The following is a 15,511-nucleotide window of genomic DNA, read 5'->3' as shown; positions in this document are numbered from 1 at the left end:
AGAGCATATGTTTAAGGTCTATATACTAGTTAATATCTAGATTGTAACACTTCTAACATTTACTGACAGTGTCTGGATGTAGCCTGTTAAAGGGTGATGTATACATTGCACTACATTTTTAGTCATAAAAATTGCAACATATTTATCAATGTTGGAGTCATTACTTCACTCCTGAAATCAACAAGATCAGCCCTGATTTGCCTAGTCATTTCTGCTCAGCACATGAAGCAATCATTCTGTTTGGTGAATCATAACAGTGCATCATATTGTATATAACTTCTGATGAATAACTACCCCCAAGAATGTAATGGTTATTCATAGACAGCTTGCACTGTCACTTCCCCATGGGGACTGCCCTATTCCAGAAATTATAGACTGCATTAATTGATGCAAACCCAAGAAGTATCTAGGCTCTTAATCCAGTATATTCCACAGTTCTGCTGCTGTCAGAACATCCTGATGTGCTACAAAGTTACTAACCCCCACCGGTCTAAGATATTTTCAGTGATCCAATCATCTTGGACAATCACACAGTTTTAAATGACAATTACCTAGCAAGTTCTTATCCATGTCTTTTTCTTGGGTCCAGCTCCAACCAGTTCCTAACAGGACTGTGACATTGTACAAACCTCTCAGAAAGGGCAGCTTTATCTTCTACTCCTTCTCTTTTAGTTGCTTTGATATCATCAGTGGAAATTTGGAATAGGTGCTCCTTCTGTTCGGATTACATATTTCATGGACCTATAACAAAGAAGCAGTACATTTCCTGCCTTTAATGTCTAAGTTCCCCTTCTACTGCAGTTAACTCATAAGATCATAGGATCATAGGAGATTACTAGGCTATTGACCTGGAGGTCATTTTAAGCCTAGCCATTTCATCCCAATGTAATACCATAGAAATGCTAGTAAATACCCAAGATTGCATTTAGTGATGACTGCCCATGTCCAGGAGGGTTGTGGATGCTATCCCCCATAAAAAGTTATAGTGCCCCATTCACTCGTCCAGGTTCCTCTTGAACATTGTCATAGAGGTGCTCTGTTTCAAAGATGCAGCAGTCACTGGGAGATAAATCTGTTCCTCCAGTATGTCCTGTTTAAGTTGCAGGCCATATTTAAGTCCCTGGAATGTGTAGCCCTAGTCCCATTTGATTTACAGATATGTAGCAAGTTCATTAGGTTTGATTCTTGGATTGCTCTGTAGGCCAGGCATAATTCTCCCCTAAGAAGTCTATACGAGGCAGAGTATAATGACAGGGATTTTAGTCGATCTGTGTAAGGCACATGTTGGAGCCTCTTGGTCTTCTTTGTTAGAAACCTCTGAAGTTTCTCCAATTGCTGCAGGTGTGTTGTACGGTACATGCTGAATGGGACGTTATACTCAATTAAGGGCCAGATAAGTGCAGAGTATAGAGGGGTTATAACCTCTTTTGCTCTTGAGGTGATACCTTTACTAATCAAGTGTGCTACATAGAAAGCCTTCCTTACTACAATAGACACATGGTGGTCGAAGTTAAGGTTGCAGCGAACTTGTGATTCCAGGTCCCTTACCACTTTGTGGGTACTTAGGGTATTGTTGTTGATTTGATAGTATGAAGAGATATTGTTTGTGCCGAAGGGAATGATGATGAATCTCTTTGCATTCAGTTTGAGACTGTGACTAATACACCAGTTGTTAGTCTGCATGAGACCTTCCCGGAGTATACTGACATTATTTGGATATTCAGTGATTTTACCTAGTTTGCAGTCTGCAAACTTGGTCAGCCACAACCTCTTAGTTTTGACCTAAACTTCGGAGGAGTATATACCAAACAGTAGGGGGCTCAGCACTGACCCCTGTGGTTCCCTGCTGGTAACAGGTCTGCTGGTTGCTGTGGAGTCACCCACTTTGATAGTATGTGTCTGGTTTGTGAGCCAGTTGGCAACCCATCTTACAAAGAAGGGGTTTTCATTCAGTTTGCTAAGTTTATAGGTAATGCCTGAATGCTAGACTGTGTTGAAAGCCTTTGTCAAGTCAAGGTATGCTGTGCAAACAGATTTGTCCTCATCAATGGCCCTGGTCACATTTTCAAATAAATCCACCAGATTTAACAGGCAGGATCTCCCTTGATGAAGCCAAATTGGGTAGGATCCAGGGTTTGGAGGTCAACTATATCTTTATTTATGAGGTCTGTAATTCCCTGGGTCTATTGCTAGGCCACCTTTGTGGAGGGGAATAACTGTTGCTGCTCTCCATTTGATTCTTTCTCATACAGCCGAGTTTATACAGTTATGTAAGTGATTGTACAGGGCTTTAGTGTAAGGTTTGGCATAGTTACCACTTCCAGCTTGGGGTGGGGCTTGGAATGCATTTATACCTTCCTCTAGAAGGGTATAGTTTGCCTTGGTGAAGTTTTATAGGCTAATTTCACCCTTTGTGAGTTCTGGTATTAATGCCAGCTCAAAGATGAATGATCTGTCATCAGATTTAACTAATGAAGGTCTGAGAGTTGCGGCAGTACACCTGTTTGACATGTTAGTGAGGACCATATCTAGAATGTTTGTTCCTCTTGTCAGGGTATAAACAATTTGTTCCAGGGCATTTGAATTAACAAAGTCAAGGAACTTTTGTGCTATAGAGTTAGGGATAGCATAGGTTTCCCAGTTGATGATGGGATAATTGAAATCCCCCATAACCAGTGTGTTCGGTAAAATTTAGATTGTCTCCAGTTTGGTGAAGTAGGCTTTATGGGTGTCGTGACCCACGGGAGATCTATAACTGGCTATGACTTGAATGGGGCTCTTACCCACCGTAACCTGGACTTGGAGTAACTCCATGGAGTTGTCCAGTCTAACTAGACAGGAGGTGAACTCCACTTTTGTTCTTTTCACCCTGCAAAATGGTTTCTGTATTATTTAACTACCAGATACCTGCTGTATTTTATAAAACTTTCATTTCCTTGCCTTGGAATCAAAGGAAGGGGAAAATCCACCCACTGCTTTTAAGCTTAACTTTTTACATGCTTCAGCAGACGGATTTGTCTCTACCTGCATGACATACCACAGGCATACGGAAACCTGTAGTTTTACCTGTCAGGCACTGTCCATGATTTTATGTAGGCAATCAGGCCTCCTGATGTCAACTGCTGCTATTAAAAATGTGCAGAATGTTTGTCTTCCATCTCATGTGTTGCAGAGAGGAAAAGAACAGAATAACTGCACACAGTTAACAGGATCACCACCTATCTCTCTTTCTACAGGGCTGTCCTAGTTTGGGCAGTTCTGACCTTCAGGGAAAAAAATGGCAAATGTATTAATATTGTACAACTTTCTGTAAATGTTGCAGGAAGCTGTGATACTACATTTTAAATCAGTTTAATATAATATAAAGTAGTAAACAACAAACATTGCATATCACATCGTCTTTATTTTGGAAAATTATTTTTTATTGGTTTATGGCATGGTTTTCCTGATAAATATCAAGAATGTCCCACTCTGGGTGTCTAAAAACTAACACTTGATCAGTTTTCTTTTTAGCAATCCACTTATAAGAGCTATTCTTTCTGCAACAGTTTTATAGAAAGCAGTGTTTTAGTCTTAGACACAACACGGAGAACTACTCATTTGTTATGAGAAATTATCGTGGCTTTGATGAAGTGTTAATATGCTGCAGTACAACAAATCAAGGGTTAACTATGCTGCAGAAGTGGTGGCTATAATTTATGAAGGCATTTGTGCGTTAGTTTAAAAAAAAAATCTCATAACAACACAAATTCAGAAACAGATGGTTATCATAACTCTCAAACAATCAAGGGCATATTTCAACAGAATCAGGGACAAACTCAGAAAAAATCAGGGACAATCAGGGACATTTGTAAAATATTAATACTATTAACTTGAGACATTGGCAGAACAAAAGAATGTTAATTACTATATATTTTGTGAAATGAAATCTATAACTCTTATTTGCTGCCATTATTTACTGAATATAATTCACAACCTTTCCTCCAAGAGTCACCAGTTTTAGGAGGGATTGAGGGTCAGAGCTACATTTTGGAGTCAAAATCAGGGACATCCATGGAAATCAGGGACAGTTGAGAGGTATGATGGTTATACTTTTTTACTGTGCTTTCAAAAAGTGCAAGGGCATTAGCACATTTCGTCAACAGCCAGGCTAAAACACACCCATCTTCCTACTGATGACACTGGTGAATAGCACAGCCAGCTCACTGGTGTCAGTTAACAGTTCCTGGATTGCAATGATGGATTTAAGACCTCATGGTGAGTGTGTGTGTGTGTGTGTGTGTGTGTGTGTGTGTGTGTGTGTGTGTGTGTGTGTGTGTGTGTGTGTGTGTGTGTGTGTGTGTGTGTGTGTGTGTGTGTATGGGTGTGGGTGGGGGGTGTTGTCTGTCAGTCTTCATAGGACCACATACTGACAATCTTTACAAAAACCTGCAATTTAGTTACTTTCATGGATGGAGCCCCATAACTTCTGTGAATATTTTAAAACAAGCTCTGTGATAAATGTTTATGATGATCATTCAGGAAAAAATGCAGGCATTCCTGTTACAGAATGTGTGTAGGATGACTGTGACTCACACTACTGTCATTACGTGTTAATGGAATGGGAAGATAGCAGCTCTTCCGTATGTCTAGCATGCCTCATATAAAATAAACTTGAAATGGATTCTGGGAAGAAGACATGAAAGCAGCAAAACAATATAATTTTAATTTGGCAGGTCAGCTATATTGCAGAAAAAACATTTTAACATTTTATAAGAAGGACCCATAATGATTTTGGTACTTTATAATAACTTAGGAAAGATACACTGAAAAAATGTTTTTAGTTCTTTTCCTTTAAGTTTACTTGGCTTAGAAATGTGACAGTGCAGGAAGATTTGTGTTTTCTGTTCAAGACTTTGAAAGCTACCTCATACTCTATTATGGCAGCTATGATTTTTTGACCATATATAAAACTTTAGCTGCATCTGGAAACTTTGATTGTCAATTTTTGCCTTTTTGCATCAGTCAGTTTTTCTGCTTCCCAGGTTTATTTTCCTGTATCTGTTTGCTGTGGTTTTATTAATTCTTAGCTAAAGATTTTTGTTTGATGCTGTAGTTATTGTTTTCATAGAGTTTTATCAGATTTATTAGATTAAAAATGCTAGGTTTTTCATATTGCTGTTTATTGCTGTCAGTATTTATGCATCTCTTTCCTTGCTAACTACTTTAGCTTGTTATTATGAAACTCTCCTGTCCTTGGGATCTCCTGGGTGTTCTCTGTCTATTTGACTTCTTGACTACAGATCCTTTAATATTTACATGTTGGAGACCTGATATTGTTTAGGATCATAAGGTGGGTGGGTGGGTGGGTGCGGGGCAGGAGATACCTGTTTTCCTGTTTTTGCATGCCTGATCTAGGAGTCACATTGTGGTTAAGCTGATGTGTCAGCAGCCTACTGTAAAGCATAACTTATACAGGTGTCCTCCTTGTCTTGTTGTGGTACCTCAAGAATTGGGTTGTCACACTGGGTTGATCTAAAATAAACCAGGCACAGGATCTGATTAGATTTATCAAATGACTTTACATTCTTTATAGTAATCTGACTAGATGATAATTATGGATAGCATTTAACTGCATTTGCACTTTCAGAATTCCTTGCTTTTCACAATCCTAGATGGGGTAGCATCAGAGGTGATGTTGCCTTTTTCTTCTGGGTCACACGAGGTGTCTCAGGTGAGTATTGGGAGCTAAAACACTTTTGAGTTTGTACACACTGTCACAGTAAATTTCAGAATTATTCCTGTATGTACTTTGTACCTGGTTATCTAAGAGCTATTCTGCATGACTTCTCTCATCTTTTTATTGATTGAACTGTCAACATCATTGATCTTGGGTGACTTTAATGCATTGGATGACAATGAGTCAAATTATTATTATTGTTATGTAAGTCCACAGTATTTTTGAGAGTTCTGACCTCCAAATGGACAGTGCCATGAACCTGCTTCTTGGTGTGACCATCATTCAGCTCAGTTCAGACATACACATCCATAAGTACAGCCCACAGATGTTGAGTTGTCCCATCTTAGGAAGTTGTATAATATCTGTTGTGATGCATTAATGCATTCATCCCTTTGATGAATAGCACATTAATTTACCTTATATATGGAGTCAGTGTTGGTGATCCAGGTTATCTAGTTATGGCCTATCACATGGCCAGGCAGTCTGAATATTATCACCCCTGACAGCAGATGTCCCAGATCTATTTATTGATGCATTTGAACCATGGTTTGACTTTGTGTTCCTTGAGTTGCAAAGACAGGGATGATGGTTGGAAAACAATTACTGTACAAAACTGCCTGTTGGAGGGCATGTTTAAAGTACACCCCCCATTATATAGTATACCAAGCAGAGCTCTCAGGAAGAGGACAAGTGTTTCTGCTACAAGAAATTATCAAGCTGCACTCTTTCAAATGCTTGGAGGCTGTGTAGTCCACTCTGCTATACCACTCTTAAGGTGTTTTCTTCCTCTTAGTGTGAAGAAATCACACGTTTCACAGATAACATTCACAAAAATCAGGTAGTGTCTTCCTCCTAATACACTCATGGTACATTGCATTAACTCGTATGTAGATTACCTTGACCTGTAATAAGCTAAGTTTAAATATGCAACCTTTGAAGCGGCCAAAGATAGAGTTTCATCTTTGCATTCTACACAATGTGGGCTGGGTTATGGACCTGCACAGCTAGTTGAATTTTGCCTCAATTCTCTACGTCCAGTTGACTACCACACTATCCCATTTATCTTGAGGTTGGAGTCATTTTCACTTATGTTAAAAGAGGCTAATTATACCAGTCATAAGTGGAATATCTATTGATCCAAACTGTTTAGAATTAATACCTTACCAAATTTTCTTTTCATAATGCAAGTGTATAGAGAAAGTGGTTTATATAAGGAGTTTTTTTATTTTATTTTATGTATTTATTTAACATTTGTTAACCAGGAAAGTCTGACATGGAACAAAGCCAATTTTCAGTGGAGGCCCAGGGAAAAATGCTCCAGATGCATGTTTTTGTAACATGGGAGGAAACCGGACCACCCGGAGGAAATACACACGAACACAGGGAGGACATGCAGACTCCACACAGAAGGCACCCCAGCCGAGAATCGAATTGGAGAACCTCTTGCTGTGAGGCAACAACACTACTACTGAACCACTGTGCCATCCAAAGTCTGAGTTATTCCTATTTGACAAACCATGACTTTCTGGTTCCTTTTTCTGCCTGTTTTGAAATCCAAGTGCAACACTGGAGGTTGCCCTTATTTAGATCATTAATGATGTCCTTATGGTGAGGGATCAATGGTTATATTTAGTATTGGTGCTCCTTTATATCTCTTTTGCCATCATGTATTATGACATCTTGACTGAGTGTCACTATTAGGGAATACAACTGCATCACCAAATGCTTTTTTGGCAAACATAAAAGGATGAAAGAATGTCTGGGGAAACCACTTTCACTTTTGGTAGAATTTTCATGTTTCTCCACTGCTGTGCAACCTTGAGCTGGTATATTTAAGTTCAGGGAACAGTGCTGTCCACTCATATAGGGGTTCTGGAGGGGTTGCCCCATTGAAAAAAAATCTTCTGAGGTTTAGTGAAAGTGGTTGTGACAAACATTTTCCAAAGATTTTTTGTTTGCCAAAATAGCATTTAGTGATTCAGTATGTTTCCCACTATTGATTAATGGCTTTTTCAAGACACTATTGCATGCATCACAGTATGGACATGTATAGTTATTGAAGGTGGCAGCTTCTGATGTTACGTTGATTGTTTCACAAGGAAGCAATACTCTGATACTCAGAGTGAGATAGCAACCTCCTGGAGAAAGGATGAGACTTTTTCACTGACTGCCATTAGCTGCTTATTCAAAATGGTACCTTGACCTTGGAGTGTGAATAATAAAGTTGTGGAGATGTGGCTGGTAGAAGCCTCCAGTTGAAGGTTGCAGTAGGGGTCATCACTCCCTGTAAAAACGCTTTTCAAGTGTTTTTGTTTGTGTGTCATTTCCTTGTTACTATAATAGCTCGAGTACCTGTGTTTTGGCGGATTACATATTTATCGGTAAATACTAGGCATTAAGATACATCCATTTTGTACAAAGTAAACAACTGAATATAAAATACCAAGTAAGATGGTTGTAAAAAAGGAGGATGACCTATGTGCCAAAATCATACAATGGCAGCATACTTGTTTGGTTTTCATCTTACCTCTTGGGTTGAACTCAGTGGATGATTGTTTCTCACTGAATATTAACTCAACTGAAAGTTGTGGCTGTGTTTCTACAGAGTACTTGTTAGAATTTCTGTGTAGCCATTGATAGCAGTGTGGGGGGGTAGTTTCACCTCATCACTGATATCCTGTCCTGCCTTATATAAGTGGTACATTTTGGGTTATTTCTGCTTATTATCTGAGCTTTGCTCCGGCTAAGATCTACCTGAAATCAACTGGACGTATAAGTGAATTTAAGTACACTTTTATCTGTTCTTTTTCATATAGTTCTGCATTTAATTTATTTATTTGTGTTTTTCATTGAATATTAACTCAACTGAAAGCTGTGGTTGTGTCTCTACAGAGTACTTGTTAGAATTTCTATGTAGCCATTGATAGCAGTGGAGGGTAGTTTCACCTCATCATGATATCCATTCCTGCCTTGTATAAGTGGTACATTTTGGGTTATTTCTGCTTATTACCTGAGCTTTGCTCCGGCTAAGATCTACCTGAAATCAACTGGATGTATAAGTGAATTTAAGTAGACTTTTATCTGTTCTTTTTCATATAGTTCTGCATTTAATTTATTTATTTGTGTTTCTAACTGAATATTAACTCAACTGAAAGTTGTGGCTGTGTCTCTACAGTTTGTTCCCTACACACCCTCCTTGTTCTTGTTCTGGTGTTAATGTTGGTGGCTTTGAAATTGCCTGCCCCTCTTGTAAATTTGTATCTGGATACTCCTTTGGGCCCATCTCATTTGCTCACTCAACTGAGTGCAGTGAGATCATATTCTGATTTCAGGCACTCCTATTGTGTACAAAGAGAGCATTTGGGAAGGACAACCCCTGCAGCCTCTTAATCCTGCTCTGTTCCCTCCCTCAAAAAAAAAAAAAGTAAATAAATAAATAAAATATCTACATATTTTATTCAGCTGCTCTTACTGTAACTGTCTTAGTTGTTGTTCTGAGTGCTGTCATCTGTTCAGTCGCTCTTACTCTGCACTTATTACTGCTTGTTAGTAGCCTTCTAATTTACTGCCTTCTGCGCTTGTTTTTTAATCATTTGTTAATTTAATTGCATTTAAACTGTATTTACCGTAATATTGCTACACACTCAAGTGTGCTAGCCTGCACTGCAATTTGAATTGTATTCACTGCTGTTTTTGCTGCTATTCTATAAAAAAAAAATCTAAGCTTGTTTCCTGCCTTTCTGGTAACTAGTCTAGTCCAGATACAGACTTGCTGTATCTAGGACTGTTGGTAAGCTTCTGAGCCCCCCAAGCCTTTCTGTGTTGGAGGGAAGCCTTCTAGCTTATCAGTGGGAGTGGTAAGCACTAGGTAGCCTATCTACCATGGGAAGAGTGGGTTTTGGCCCAGAAATTGTAGTTCATTGGCTGTTTGGGCAGTTTTTCCATCTCTTTCTACTTTCTGGTTTAAAAGCCCGTGTTTGCATTTGGTACCCACCTTTCCTGTAACTAGTGTAGTCCAGGTATAGATTTGCTGTATCCAGGACTGTTGGTAAGCTTCTGAGCCCCCCAAGCCCTTCTGTGTTGGAGAGAAGCCTTCTAGCTTATTAGTGGGAGTGGTAAGCACTAGGTAACCTATCTACCACAGGAGGAGTGGTTTCTGGCCCAGAAATTATAGTTTATTGGCCATTTGGGAAGCTTTTCCATCTCTTTCAACCTTCTGATTTATAAGCCGGTGTTTGCGCTTGTTTCCTGCTTTTCCTGTTACTAGTCTAGTCCAGGTACAGATTTGCTGTATCCAGGACTCTTTATAAGCTTCTGAGCCCCCAAGCCTTTCCGTGTTGGAGGGAAGCCTTCTAGCTTATCAGTGGGAGTGGTAAGCATTAGGTAGCCTATCTATTAAAGAGGAGTGGTCCCTGGCCCAGAAATTGTAGCTACTGGCTGTTTGAGCAGTTTTTTTTTCCATCTCTTTCAACCTTCTAGTTTGAAAGCCGCACTTGTGCCTGTTTCCCACCTTTCCTATAACTAGTCTAGTCCTGTTACAGAGTTGCTGTATCCAGGATTGTTAGTAAGCTTCTGAGCCCCCCAAGCCTTTCTGTGTTGGAGGGAAGCCTTCTAGCTTATCTGTGAGAGTGGTAAGCATTAGGTAGCCTATCTACCACAAGAGGAGTGGTACCTGGCCTGGAAATTGTAGCTATTGGCCGTTTGGGCAGTTTTTTTCCATCTCTTTTAACTTTCTGGTTTAAAAGCCACACTTGCACTTGTTTCCCACCTTTCCTGTAACTAGCCTAGTCCAGATACAGAGTTGCTGTATCCAGGACTGTTGGTAAGCTTCTGAGCCCCACAAGCCTTTCTGTGTTGGAGGAAAGCCTTCTAGCTTATCAGTGGGAGTGGTAAGCTAGGTAGCCTGTCTACCACAGGAAGAGTGGTCTTGGCCCAGAAATTGTAGTTTATTGACCATTTGGACAGTTTGTCCATCTCTTTCAACTTTCTGGTTTAAAAGACCACATCTGCACTTGTTTCCCATCTTTCCTGTAACTAACCTACTGGGAAGCACTAGAAAGCCTTAAACTGATACAAGCCTTCTAGCTTAGAAGAGAGACTTTGGAGAGAATATCAGTTTTCTGTACTTTCTTGCTGTACTTAACTGTTTTCTGCCTAAACGCTGATTTTCCAGCATTTATTGTGATTCAAAAGCTTGTTTTTTTCACATATTGTACTTATTTGACTGCCTGCACTTTTAAAAAGTCATTTTTTGTTTAAATAATTTGTTTAACTGTTGTAGGCTACACACTAAAGTGCGATAGCCTTTTCTGATCATTTGTAGTCGTTTAAAGCTGTTTTAAGTGTATTTTTTTACTATTTTTGCCTTATCTTTTCAAAAAAACAAAACAAAAAAAAATTCCTTGTTTCCCGCCTGTCTAAGCTGGTATAGTCCAGTTTTCAGGCTAGTGCTGAATTCAGGGCTGTGTTACAAGTTTCTGAGTTGCCCATACCTTACTTGGATAGAAGGAAGTTTCTCTGTTCACGTGTGAGAGAGGGGAGTTTTGAGCAGCCTATCTGTTCCTGGAGGAGTGATTCCAGCCCAGAAGTTAGTAGTTTATTGGCCATTTTGGGCTAATTTCTATCTCTTTCATTTCCTTCTATAAAAACTGCGTTTGGATGGTTTTGTGCGCTGGGTAGTGCCGGTTAGCTAGGGTTAAATTATTCCCGGCTCCACTAAGTCTCCTCTTCAGTTTTTCCCTTGAAACTAGTCTAACTCTCAACCTAAGCACTCAGAAAACATCCAACAGCCCAGCACTTGCTCAGATCTAATAGCAAGCACAAATGCACCCTGACACTTGATTGCCCAGCAAGGCAAGGCTCTTTATTCACCCCTTACCAACCAAGTGACTAAGCAGCTCACCCTACTATTCAGGCATGACCAAAGGGCAATTTCCGGTGTACTTTCCAGTCCAGCTGGTGAATCTGGGTATCCTGAGGCAATGTTACAACTGCCTCATGTAGACAGCCAACCCTCTCCTCCTACAACAAAACACTAACATATGTGAGAGATGCAATTATACAGCCAAACTGGAGGCTAAGCTGTCTCCACCCAAGACTGGAACAGACAGTCAAGAGGAGAAGGTTAACACTTGCACCACACCTCCAGCCACACATAGACCTACTAAACCAGCACTGGCAAAAAATACACATAAATACACAAAATTGTACTCGGGGGCTCTAAATAAAAACCTGCAAAAGCATCAGAGACCTCCAAATCAGACACCAAAACAACCTGCACCTCCTGTTACAAACTAGACAACACATAAAACACAAAATCAGTGTGCCACACAATCACAGCCATTAAGGTGAAATAACATACCTAACACACTAGTAATAGGTGACTCTATAGTCAGGCACACTGATGTCCCACTCACTAGGCTGGACAAGCAGAAGGTTACTGTTAGCTGCCTGTCGGGAGCCAGAATCTGCCACATACACAAGCACTCAGGTCACTCCAGAACAAGTACAAATATGACTCTGTCATTGTTCATGTTGGTGTGAATGACCTCAGACGTACCTCCCTGGACTACTTGAAAAGTGACATGGAAGAGCTCTCTGATCATGTAGCCCAGGCTGGTATGACCCTGACCCTGAGTAGCATCCTGCACTCACCAAGAATGATTCCTCAGTATAAAGAAAAAAATGATCAATTTCAACAATTGGCTAAACTCCTGGTGTCATTCAAAGGGGATCCAGTGTCTGTCAGCCTGGGACGTCATGCTCGACAAGCCGCGTTGCTTCGCAAGAGACGGCTTGCACCTGTCACCCCTAGGCTTTTGAATACTGGCCAAGGCTCTTGCTGCCCCCATAGTGCCTTTTTTAGGCAAGGTTCAAAAGTCAAACCCACCTCCGTAAACAGCACAATTAACAAAAAACTGAGGGTTATGCTACTCAACGCCAGGAGTTTAAATCTCAAAATGCATGCACTCGAAGCACTCCTCAGTATGGAGAAAGCTGACATCTGTGCAGTAAATGAAACCTGGTTCAAGGCTCCAGAGAGCACCTCAGCACTACCGGGCTACAACTCATACCACATGTTTAGGCCACAGAACATGGACCAAAACACAAAAGGAGGGGGTGTATCCATATTCATCAAGGATACCTACACCTCCAGGTTAGTGGTGCAGCATGATACCTCTGAGATCATCCATGTGCAACTAAAATCGGGCAAATCTGCAATGCAAATTGTGGCCTGCTACAGATCATCCTCCATAACCCAGGACCACCACTCCACCTTTCTGAGGACACCGGAAAACATGAAGTTCCTACCGAACACCCTGATATTGGGCGATTTCAATTACCCTACCATTAACTGGGAAAACTACTTGAGTACAAACTCCCAGGCCCTGCACTTCCTGGAATTCATCAACTCAAATGCCCTGGATCAGCTGGTAAACTCCCCTACCAGAGGTGAAAACATATTGGACCTGGTCATCACAAAATGGGCAACAGGTGTTCCACACCGGAGGTCAACCTGTCACTGGTTAGATCAGACCATAAACTAATCACTCTGGATGTCCACACCCCACCACCACCCCCAACTAAGGAAACCACAGTAAAAAACTTTTCTAAAGCAAATTTCACCTTACTTAAGACAGAGGCGGCAAGTTTCACAGCCCCCACGCTAAAGGATAATGCTACCCAAGATGCAGAAACCTTTACACATGCACTCTATGAGCACCCACAAGGATGCATGGATCGTGCCATCCCTAGCAAAACCAAGACTCACTCCTCTAAGAGAAGGAAACCTGTCTGGTGGACCCCTGCCATAAACATGCTATACAATAGAAGGAGGAAACTAGTTCAGAAAAAAAGCAAATCCCAAGAAGGAAAGACATCCCTGATCAGTATCAGTAAGAAACTAAGGTCCCTCATAAAATCATCCAAGGCTTACTTCAAAAGAAAAATAGCCAAGGATTCAAAAGATAACCACAAAGCCTTCTTTAGCTATGTTAAGAATCTAAGTAGCAACTCGCAGATATGCACTGAACTAGTGCAAAATAGCACAAAATATACTGAACCTACTGATATTGCCAACATCTTGGCAGATAGATTCAGTGCAAACTTCACCCCCAAAAGGGCCCACAACAATACCGGAAAAGTGTAGTGTCCCGGAATCACAGACGCACAGGTGAAAATAGCCCTTTCAAAAGCCAAAAGCACAGCGTCAATGGGGCCAGATGGTGTCCCAGGCTGCGTCTTGCACAAACTACAGAATGAACTAACCCCCCCATCTAAACACGATGTTCAGCCTCAGCCTCTCCACAGGCTACATGCCCATAGAATGCCGCACAGCAATGGTTATTCCACTCCACAAAGGAGGGGCCACAACTGACCCTGGTAACTATCGCCCCATAAGCCTGACTAGCCTGGTCTGCAAGTCTGTGGAGCGCATCATCATGGAACTCATTAACAAAGACATTGGGAACCTCCAAACACTTGACCCAACCCAGTTCGGCTTTGTTAAGGGCAGATCATGTCTACTAAACATGGTTGACTTCTTCGAGACAGTCACCAAGGCCATAGACGAGGGAAAGGTTGTTCACACAGCCTACCTTGACCTCGCCAAGGCTTTCGACACCATTCCCCTCTCGGGTATTACAGAAAAACTCACCAGCCTGAACATAAACTCTTACATCATGAGATGGGTTGCCAACTGGCTTACAGACAGAACTCACACGGTAAGAATAGTGGGCTCCAGGTCTGACTCTAAACCAGTCACAAGTGGTGTCCCACAAGGCTCGGTCCTGGGACCCCTACTGTTTGGCATATACTTCTCAGAAGTACAGGCAAACACAGGAGGACTATGGCTTACCAAGTTCTCCAATGACTGCAGACTGGGAGCCATAATTGACTCTCCGACTGACACGGACATCCTCCAAAAGGACTTTACTGAGACGGACACCTAGTGTCAAAGTCTTGGCCTCAAGCTAAATGCCAAAAAATGCATAGTCATCCTGTTTGGGAAAAACAAAACACCCATGAATTACCACATAGGTGGCAGCCCCGTAATACAGAAGAAGTAATAAGAGATCTGGGGACCCAGGTAGATAGTAATCTCTCTATTGACAATCATATTGCCAAAGTAGTTAGGAAATCTTTCTATGTGGCCCATCTAATTACTAAAGGGTTCGCATCTAGAAATAAAGATGTTATAGTGCCCCTCTACTCGTCACTCATCAAACCCATCATAGAGTACAATGCCACATTTGGGATGTACCTCAAAAGACACTTCCAACAGCTGGAGAGACCACAAAAGTACCTCACCAAGAGGATTACTGGCCTCAAACATATGTCCTATGCAGCCCAACTGAAAAAACTCCGGCTGTACTCAGTGGCCTATCGCTTACTCAGAGGTGATCTCTGCCTGACTTACAAAGCCATGTCCAACTCAGAATTGATGGACATGCTCCACCTAAAGAAATCCAAGTCACTGCGAGCCACGCGCTCTAATGAGCTAAACCTCACCACAACAATAAATAGAACATGCTGGAGGGATAGATTCCTGTCACAGAGACTCCCCATGGTTTGGAACAAAATTCCAAACTACATTAGGCAGAGCCCCTCACTAACACTCTTCAAGAGAAACCTTGACGAGTGGATGGGTAACAGAAAATACACCCCTGGGATCACTTCATTGGCTCTGCTTGACAGAGGATCAGTTAGTTAAGCAATGGGGCAGTGAAAGCCGACACACTCTGGCTAGGCTTATAAATGCCCTCGGGCAGATAGCCTAGTGCCTACCTATGA

This window comes from Protopterus annectens, chromosome 10.part0 (assembly GCF_019279795.1).
Source record: "Protopterus annectens isolate FY-2018-M chromosome 10.part0, PAN1.0, whole genome shotgun sequence".
NCBI lineage: Eukaryota > Metazoa > Chordata > Ceratodontiformes > Protopteridae > Protopterus > Protopterus annectens.
The sequence above is the reverse complement of the archived record's forward strand: the minus strand, read 5'-3'. Positions refer to the sequence as shown.